The following is a 10258-nucleotide window of genomic DNA, read 5'->3' on the forward strand; positions in this document are numbered from 1 at the left end:
ATCCCACCTTAAACTCTCAGTTAATTCTAGAACCAAGAACAGATCTTTTCCTAATAGACCTGTAATATGACTTAATATAAGTTATGGTAGACTCAATATTGCAACTCTAAGAGAGCTCAGTTATTAGTGCCAGAAGGTACCCACTTAGCAGTGATACTGCTGGGGAAAATATGAAGCTACCAAGGAAACTCAAGTGGCACATGGAAATCTGGAAGAACACAGCTTTATTTTCACTGGTGGGCTCAGTGGGATTGTTCCCCAAAGACTGAGCATCCAACAGGGTTAGGGGTGAGTTTCTATGTTTACCAGTGATGGGGGATGGTAACAGGACATTTTTCACGGTCTCTCAGGGCCGATTGGCCCCCTTTATGTGGAAGTATAATCTATACGGAAGCATCTCAGGAGAGTGCTAAATCATCCCAGGGGACTTGTTTTCTTTTCTTACCCAAGCAGGACAGCCATTTGGTCTTTTTCTGTCTCAGCAGGAGCCATGGAGAGCAGTGGACAGTAAAGGGCTGAGGCCCGGGGGTCTCTATCCGCCTCATATCCCCCCTCTTGATGATCGGCAGAGATATCCTAGAGATCATCATTATCTAGATTTTAGGGACCGTATCCTTGAAGGCAAGGATACGGGCAGTCCTGGGTTGAGAGATGGTAATTTCTGATAAAACAGAAGAGGCTGTTGAGGAGACAAGGACCAAAGGTAACTAGGAGGAGTAAGGACAATAAAGGGCCTGCTAGGCGTAATAGCCAGGATGTCCATGATTGTGGGTTGAAACCCCAAGATGTGATTTCTTCTTGATGATGCTGGATGTGTTCCTGGAGCTCAAGAACCTTGGAAATGATGATCCAGACTGATTGATATAGTAGCAGCATTCTTCCTGTAGGAAGAGACAGGTTCCTCCCTTTTCAGTAATGAGGAGATGATCTAGGTCTCACCGATTCTGGAAGGCTACTGCTGCCAGACTGGAGAGTTGTGTCTGGAGGGATGTTAATGAAACTGCAATACGTTCCATGTCATTGTTGAGTTCCTGTGAAAGCTTGAAGTAAAAGTTAAGGGAAGTCCCAAGGTGCAATGCACCAATAGCTATACTGGTGAAGATTCTGGCCCCCAGGAGGAATGGTAAGACTACTGCCCATTGGCCTCGGTGGTGAAGAGATACTCGGGACTGGAACTGGAAGTCTGAGTATAGTGAGGCAGAGGGGGACAAAAACATAAGTATGCAACCAGAAGGGGCGTTACTTTCGTTGTGGCACCTAAAGAGAAGGTTGTTTTCCAGGAGAGGAAAATACCAGGGGGGAGCAGTAAGGTAGAGGAGCTGTGAAGTTCTGGCAGCCTGGGTCAGGGGTCTTGGTGCAACCAGGGGAAGAAAGCAGGTTAGACTGTTAGCTGGAGCAGCAGGACTGAGTTTTGTATGGGGCCAAAACTCAAAGGGCTTGTATTATTGGGCAACTGCCAGTTAGGAGGAATGAGGATACTGAAGAAAGCGGATCGAGTCAAGGGGAGACAGACCCAGCAGGTGGAACCATTAGGGGAATGGGTCCAGTTGAGCCATAAGTGGTAGGAGGTGTTTAAGAGTTGACAAGTATAGTTTTGAATGGTTGGCCCTGGGGGAGTGGGGTTTATAGAAGAGAACCTGGACCGTGGAGTGGTTCTGTCCCAGCAAAGAGTGAATATCGTTCCAGGGTCTCTCCCAGAAACATACAAACGCAGTCCCCAGCATCGAGGCCGGTCCCAGTAGGGTCCTCCGCAGTTCTTTGGGGGTAATTGTGAGTGTTTGGTTGGCCTGGGACATGTAAACTGGGGAGACCTGAAGGTTGCCTGATGTCACCCATGGGACCATGGTCTCACACCCCCATTGGTCACAAAAGGTTTCTCTGTATTCTTCTAACCCCTGGTCTGGGCAAAATTTCATCAGGTGTCCCTGCTCTTTACATAGCCTCCCTTCAAGCACTTGTTCCTTGTATGGTGCCAGGAGTTGACGGAGGGATATCTGGAAGGTGAGACAGTCATCAGTGATCTGGTTACAGAGGACTTTGTCCTGGCCTCCCAAAGTCTGGGTTAACTTTCATTCATATGCTGTTGGGTTAGTGAGAGTAGGAAGAGGCAGAAGAAACTTAGTAGCCATAACATGAAGCTCCAGATGGATTGAGATAGGAGAGGATGTATTTCAGATCTTAGGGGCCCTTTTTCAGAGTGATCTTCAGAGGGTTTGATGGTGACAGATGTCGGGTGCAGGTAGCTTGGCCGGGGTTTTCCTTTTTAACTCACGAATGGTGGATCCATGGCATGATACTGCTAACCTTGAGGGCAATAGAAGTTATGAGAATTACGATCTGTGGGCCAGTCCAAGTTGGGAGAAGGGATTCATGTTTCCAATCTTTTACCCAGACCTCATCTCCAGGGTGGAAAGAATGGGCAGGGGTTCCTAGAGATATAGGGGCCCTCTAATATGTGGGCATGTAATTCTGCGAGGATTTTTCCTAGGGATAATTGGTCCTGGAGGTGTGTGTCTCCTAAGATGTTAGGACAACAGTTAGGACAAGAAGACAACAGTGGGGGTGGCCTGCCATAGAGTATTTCAAATGGGGAGAATCCATTTTTCTGAGGGGTACAGCAGGAGCAGAGTACTTCTAAGGGAAGTAGATCTGTCCACCCTAAGGAAGTCTCAGCATGTAATTTGGATAGGGCTTCCTTGAGGGTACGGTTCATATGCTCTACTTTCCCTGAGCTCTGAGGCCGGTAGGCTGTTTGGAGTTTCCAGGAGATGTTGAAGGCTGAAGTTAACTCTTGTAGAACTTCAGAGATAAAAGCTGGGCCATTGTCACTGTGTATGGTAAGTGGGATCTTGTACCAAGGCATGTCCTCCTGGGGTACTCTGGTGACTTCTCTGGCCTTCTTGGTCTGGATTGGATATGCCTCTACCCCATCCTGAGAAGATACAGACCAGAACTAGCAGATATTTTATACCACGGTAAGGGGTCATCTCTGTGAAGTCCACTTCCAGGTCTTCAAAGTGAGCTATCCCTGTGCACTGTACTCCAGGGGGCAGGGAAGGTCCGGTTTTTGGGTTGTGTCTAGCATAAGTGGTGCACCAGTCTGTGACTGACCTGCATTAAGGTTGCAAGTCTGGCAATGTAGAAATGTTTTGCCAGAAGTTTTTCAGGCCCTGTTTATCCCACGTGTGAAGTTGAATGCTGTTCAGTGACGGCATAGGGGGTGAGGTTTGCTGGAATGAATAAGCGCCCATCCAGGAGGATCCACCCTTGGGAATGGTGAATGGCTCCCTTGGTTTTGGCCCAGTCATCTTCAGCTGCTGTATAAGTAGGATTTTGTAAGGAAGGGGTAATGGATGCTATAATGGCAGGTTGTCCGTCTTGGGCAGCTTCCCTGGCTGCCTGGTCAGCTAAGCGGTTCCCTATAGCTGGCTCAGCATCTCCTTTTTAGTGTCCCCAACAGTGGATGGCAGCTAAGCTCCAGGCCACCCATACTGCTTCTAACAGCTGGAGGATTTCATTTTGTTTTTGATGTTTTTTCCATAGGATGTGAGGAGTCCTCTTTCTTTGTAGATTGTCCCATGTATGTGTAGAGTGGTGAAGGTATATCTTGAGTCATTATATATGTTGACCCTTTTGTCCTTAGACAGTAAGAGGACCCAGATGAGGGCCCAGAGTTCACCTCTCTGAGCTGACCATCCCACAGGGAGTGCTTTTGCTTTTAGGACCTCTGTAGCCATGATGACGGCATACCCCTGCCTTCCTTAGGCCATTGCTTAGGAAGCTGCTGCCATCAGTGTATAGGGTAAGGTCGGCGTTTGTCAAAGGGGAGTCCTGGAGGTCTGGCCGGGTGGCATAGACTTCAGTTATGATCTCCAGGCAGTTATGTTCTGGTTCCCCTTCCACCTTTGGGAGGTATGTGGCCGGGTTGAGGGCATGCATAGTCTAGGTTTATTTGAGGATTTTCTAGAAGTAACCCTTAATATTGAGTGAGTCTGGTGTTTGATATCCATTTCTGACCCTGACTGTTCATAAGAGTGATTACTGAGTGAGGAATTTTTACTGTGCGCTGTTGTCCAAGAGTGAGCTTGTCAGCCTCCTTGATGAGGAGTATGGTGGCTGCCAGAGCCCATAGGCAAGGAGTCCATCTGGAGGCGACAGGGTCTAAATTTTGACAGAAATGCAATGGGCTTCGCCCAAGGGCCCATTGGTTGGGCTAGAAGTCCTAAGGCAGTTTTGTTGTTTTTCTCATGAACATACAGGCAGAAGGGTTTCTCGGTATCAGGTAGGCCTAAGGCTGGGGCCTTTCCAAGTAAGTCCTTGAGCTATCTGAAGGCCTTTTCTTGTCTGTCTTCCCATTGTAGAGGCTGATTGTCCAGTCCCATTAGTGAAACATATAGGGGCCTGGCTACAACTGAGAACACTGGTATCCAGATTCTACAGAATCCTGCAGCCCCCAGGAACTCATGAAAGGCTCCTTTGGTGGTGGGCCATGGGATATTAATTATCATGGCTTTTCGTTCGGTGCTGAAGGCCCATCTTCCTTGAGTTATCACGAATCCTAAGTATTTGACCTCTTGTCTACATAATTGAGCCTTTTTATAGGATGCTTGATATCCTCTTTTTGATAAGTGATGTAGGAGGTTGAGTGTTGTTTGGCGGCAGGCTTCCTTAGCTGGGCTGGCAACGGAAGGTCGACAACATATTGGAGTGCTGTGCAGCCAGTTTGTTCCCTGGGGAAGTCAGCCAAGTCAGAGGCCAGGGCTTCACTAAATATTGTTGGTGAATTTTTAAACCCCCACAAAAGTCTGGTCCAGGTGAGTTGCATCTGGAGTCCCGAGCTGACATCAGTCCATTCAATGGCAAAGAGAGGTTGACTTACAGAGGCTAGGCAAATACAGAAAAAGGCATCCTTCAGATTGAGGCAGGTAAACCAGGCAGCGACCAGTGCGATCTGGCTTAAGAGGGTATAGGGGTTTGGCACCACCGGATGTAGAATCTGAGCAACCCGGTTTATGGCACACAAGTCCTGGACAGGTCGGTAGTCATCATCAGGCTTTTCGACTGGGAGCAGTGGAGTGTTCCAGGGAGACTGGCATTTGACCAGAATGCTTGCTTCTTTTAGTTGCTCTAGGTGGGCCTATATGCCTATTTAGGCTTCCTGTGAGATCAGATACTGCCTTTGCCATTGCGACTGTGTTCCAGTCTTTAGTTCTATAATGACTGGAGCTCACCAGATGGCAAGTCTGGGAGGGTTATCTTCTGCTCATACACTGGTTACTGCAGTCTGGTAGGCCTCAGGGTTTGTCCCAGGGTGTTCTTGTTTGAACAGTCTCCATTCTTCGTCCTGGGGTGCGTTGAGGGACAAGATGAGTTGAGATCTGGCAGGTTTTAGACTCATGGTGGCCTGTCCAAAGATCGGAAGGAGATTTGTGCTCCTAATTTTGAAAGCAAATCTCTTCCCAGTAAAGGGAGTGGGCAGTCTGGAACATATAGAAGTTCATGGGACACAATGTGTCTGCCTAGTTTACAAGTTTGAGATTGGCAAAAGGGCTGGCTTGTGGCTCGATTCCCTGTGGCACCCATGATGGTTATGGTTCGTCCTGTAAGGGGTGCCACTGGTATAGTTACTACCAAGTGTTCTGCCCTGGTATCCACCATGAACGTGATCTTGGCCCCCCACATTTACATCAACTATGGGCTCTCGGGGGCCTAACATTAATGAGCCCAGTCCCCGTCAGTCTGAGTCTATGTTGGCTAGTCTGATAAAGTCTGGATCCTGGTTTGCCTGGGTTTCAGGATGGGTGGAGGATTTGAATGGTTTTGGCCTCTGATTTGGGCATTCACTCTTCCAGTGCCCCATTTCCTTGCAGGATGCCCACTGATCCTTTTTGAGGGCTCTGCATTGTTGAGGCTGTCCTCTTAACTGTTCTGGCAGTCCTCATAGTTGAGAGTTTTCTTGAAGGGCTGCAGTCAGCAGGGTGACCTTTTGTTTCATCTTCTTTTCAGCCTCGCATTTTGCTAAAGTCTCTAGGTTTCAATAGAACTTATTGGCTATTTCTAGTAGCTGGGTGATGTTCATCCTGACAAAACCCTCAAGTTTTTGGAGCTTGCAACAGATATCAGGAGCTGACTGTGCCACAAAGGCTGCATTTACCATCCATTGGTCTCTGGTGCTTCTGGATCAAATCAAGTGTATATGTGGAAAGCCTTGCAAAGTCACTTGTAGTAATAACCAGGAGTTTCTTCCCCATCTTGAGTCATACCAACTGTCTTTGACATGTTGGTAGGTTTCTTGGCACCTTGTCAAAGACCTTGCAGGATGGCTTCCTTGTAGTGCTTGATAGCATTACAGCTTTCTTCTATGTTGAAGTCCTAGTCAGGCTGATTGTCCAGTGCAGACTCCTGAGCCCATCCCTTGGTATTCATAATGCCTGCTGGAGCCACCTCTTCGAGCCACTTATGCGCCTCCTGAAGGATTCTTTTCCTCTCCTCGGTGTTGAACGAGGTGTGAAGGAGCTGTTAACAATCTTCCCATGTTGGTCAGTGGGTTTGGAAGATGGAGTCCATGAGGTCAATCATTGTCTGTGGTTTCTCTGAACATGTGGGAGTATGATGTTTCCAGTTTAGGAGGTCGGTAGTGGTGAAAGGCTGATAATAAATGATAGGCCAACCTGGTTGGGGGGTGCCATCTGCACCAATCATATGAGGACCTCAAGTCTCACGGAGGGGCATTTGGTAAGCCAGGATCTCCCGTGTTCAGAGGCGGCGCGTGATGTTTCGGGTTCGGGTTCTGGGGAGGAGTCCCCATCCTGAGTAGTTGGGGGTGGTAAGGAGGCTGGTAGTGAGACCACTGATGGTTGGGGAACCAGAGGTGGCAGGGAGACTGCGGCCATTGGCGGAATCATAGGTGTAGTTGGCGCTGGAATGGGGGGGACGCAGGTTCCAACCGGTTCCATCCCTATGGAACCGGTGGTGATGGGGAGACCAAGGGTGGTGGGGTACCAGGTCTGACTTCCAGGAGCAGTTGTGCGGGGGCGGAAGATCATTTGGTGGTGGGAGCTCTTCCTCCTGGTGCCCTGATGTATAGCTTTATTCCAAGTACTTCTGGTTGGTTAAGCGATGAGGATCCTGCGCTGTCCCTTACTATTTACACAGAACTGTGCCCATGGGGGAGGAGTTCTAGCTATTTCTAACCAGGAGTCAATATATGGAAACTGATCTGCATGCCCTGGGTTTCTGGTGATTACGTGATAAACACGTCGGATAGTAAGCAAATCTAAGGTTCCTTCTGAGGGTCATCCAATGTCGAAACTAGGCCATTCTAGCTTGCAGAGGGTCCTGAGTTATCTCAGGGTCATATGAACCCTGTAGTGACCACTGAAGCCCTTTTTAAAGTTTTTAAGCATGCAGTCTAAGACAGTGGGTTTACTGGGTTTCCCTCCCATCGTGAATGATGTTGCAGACAAAGGGAGGGGATTTTTTCAGATGCTGTCCTGCTCAAATCCCTCAAGGGAACTTAGGAAGGTCTTAGCTAAGGTCTATCTGTATAAGCCTTGGACCAGGCTACTCCGTGGAGTGGATGACTGTTATGCCATATGATGCTCTGCAAGACTCAGGGTGCAGCCCACTCAGACTCCATAGCCTAAGCAGTGGAGCCGTACAGACAGATTCACATAGTCAGGCACTCTTCACATTCAAGCAGGTTGGACAACCCCCTCTGGGTATTCCTGACTAATGGGAGGTGATCAGGCTCCCCTCCCATCCCCAATGGACAGGTCTGACTTGGCCAGTGGCCCCGGGGCTTACCTGGTCCTGATGGGTGGATCCAGCCAGTTGTCCTCGGTCTCGTATTGTTGGTCCAGCAGGCAGAGGTGAGCCACGACTATCTGGGAGAACCCATCTTGGGTCTGCCAAAATCAGCAGGACATGCCTAAACTCTAGGGTATGTACTCCATTGTCCTTCACGGCTCAGCTCCTGTCCCACACCAGTGACACAATGGGCCAGCAGAGTTGGGTTTCCCAGTCACGGAACCAAATGTTGGGGAAAATCTGAAGCGACCAAGGAAACTAAAGCAGCACATGGAAATCTGAGAGAACTCAGCTTTATTATCGTTGGCAGGCTAGTGGGATCATTCCCCCAAAATTGAGCACCCAGCAGGGTTAGGGGTAAGTTTTTATGGTTACAGGTGATGGGGGATGGTAAGAGGACTTTTTCACAGTCTCTCAGGGCTGATTGGCCCCCTTTACGTGGAAGTATAATCTATAAGGAAGCGTCTCAGGAGAGTGCTAAGTCATCCCAGGGAACTTTTTTTCTTAACCAAGCGGGATGGCCATTTCATCTTTTTCTGTCTCAGCAGGAGCAATAGGGAGCAGCGGACAGGAAGGGGCTAAGGCCCTGGGGTCTCTATCAGCCTCAATAACATGTCACAAGTGGGTCTGTGAACACACCCTTTGTCCCTCAAGTTGGTATAATATTTAAAAAGCATCTACTGAATGATGGGATAAGTGAAATAGGTAAATATAAGTATTTTTTAAACTTTTTCTTTTAAAAAATCCCCAAGTCCTAAGTGTGCAGCTCAATGGGTATTTATAAAGAGAAGATAACTGTAAGACTAGAGCCCAGATCATGACAAATATTACCAGGATCCTACAAAGCTCCTGATGTACCCTTCCAGTTGTTATTTCCTTCCCATGTCCTAAGGCAACCATCATCTTAGATTAGTTTTGTCTGCTTTTGAACTTCATGTAAATGTACTCATTTGTATATGGTTTTTCAATCAATATTATACTTTTCAGTGGCAGCCACACTGTTTAATGTGGTTGTAATTTATTTTCATTGTTATATATGATATCCCAATGGGTGAATATAGGCTCTCATTAATAAGCAACTGGGAATTTCTAGTTTGGGGTTATTAAGAATGTGTAATAATGAACATTATTATATACATCTCTGGTGAACATTATGTGCATTTCTGTTGGGAATATACTTAGGAGTGGAGTTTCAGGACCATAGGTATACATATGTTTAGAAGTTCTGGACAAATGTTCTCCAAAGGAGACACATCAATTGATACGACCACTGTGTATAAGAATGTATAAGAATGTGTTGTTCCACACCCTCTCCAACACTCGGAATTGTCCAAGTTTTTCATTTTATTTTTTTTAATAAATTTTTTAAAAGATTTTTTATGTATTTATTTGTCGGGGGGGGGGCGCACAAGTAGGGGGAGTGGCAGGCAGAGGGAGAGACAGACTCCCTGCTGAGCAAGGAGCCCCGCATTACCTGAGCCCAAAGGCAGACCCTTAACCTACTAAGCCACCTAGGCAACCCTGAATTTTTCATTTTAATCATTCTGATGAGTATATAGTAGTAATTTGCATTTCCTTGATTTGCACTGCCTGAGCCAAGATGAAGTAGGATCACTATTCTTTCCTACTGACTACAGCTAAAAGCTCAGATCAAAATTAAAAAAAAAAAAAAAAAAAAGCAACTACCTGAGGACTCTGAAAAGTAAACAAAGATGGGCAGACTGGGGAGAATCAAAGCTGGAGAAATGCCCTATTTGTTTTTGCTATTTTCTCCCACAGCTGACTTCAGGCCTGGTCTCTAATAAAACTAACGGTCACACAGGCAGCAAAAATGAAGAGAAATATTGTATTTTTTTTCTTTTGAGAAATATTGTATTTCTAGCAAAATAAATGGAGAAAAAGGGTTTCTGTGAGCCAAAGGTTGGGGGGGGGGCAGAACACCTGTCTCCCCCCCCCCCACCTCCTTTTCTCCATCTGGGCTTTTACTTGAGAGTTGGGCCTTAGACTTGGACCAAGAAAAACCCTATCTTTCTGAACAAGGGAACTCAGAAAGAAGGTCTCTGTGGTATGAAGGGCATAGAGGGAATCCACGTTTTTTTGTCTTACTTCTTTGCCCCAGTGTGGGCCCCAGTCAGCTATTGCTGCTATGGAAGACAGCTAGAAGTCCAAGAAAACCTTCTTATTTCTGACAAGAGGGACACAAAGAGGGGTCCCTACAAAACAGAGAGCATGAAATGAATATCAAAAAGAGCTGTAGAAGGGGATCCCCTAATTCTATGCATAAACTCATATAAATTCTGTTCTCACACCTGAATTAAGCATCTGCAGGAAAGACACAAAGCTGTATAGCAAAAGGTATGTGAACTGAACTACAATTTAAACTAATTGGTCTCCCCTTATCCATAGGATATATGTTCCAAGACCCCCAGCAGAGGCCTGAAACTGTGTA

The sequence above is a fragment of the Mustela erminea genome, chromosome 10, assembly GCF_009829155.1.
Source record: "Mustela erminea isolate mMusErm1 chromosome 10, mMusErm1.Pri, whole genome shotgun sequence".
NCBI lineage: Eukaryota > Metazoa > Chordata > Mammalia > Carnivora > Mustelidae > Mustela > Mustela erminea.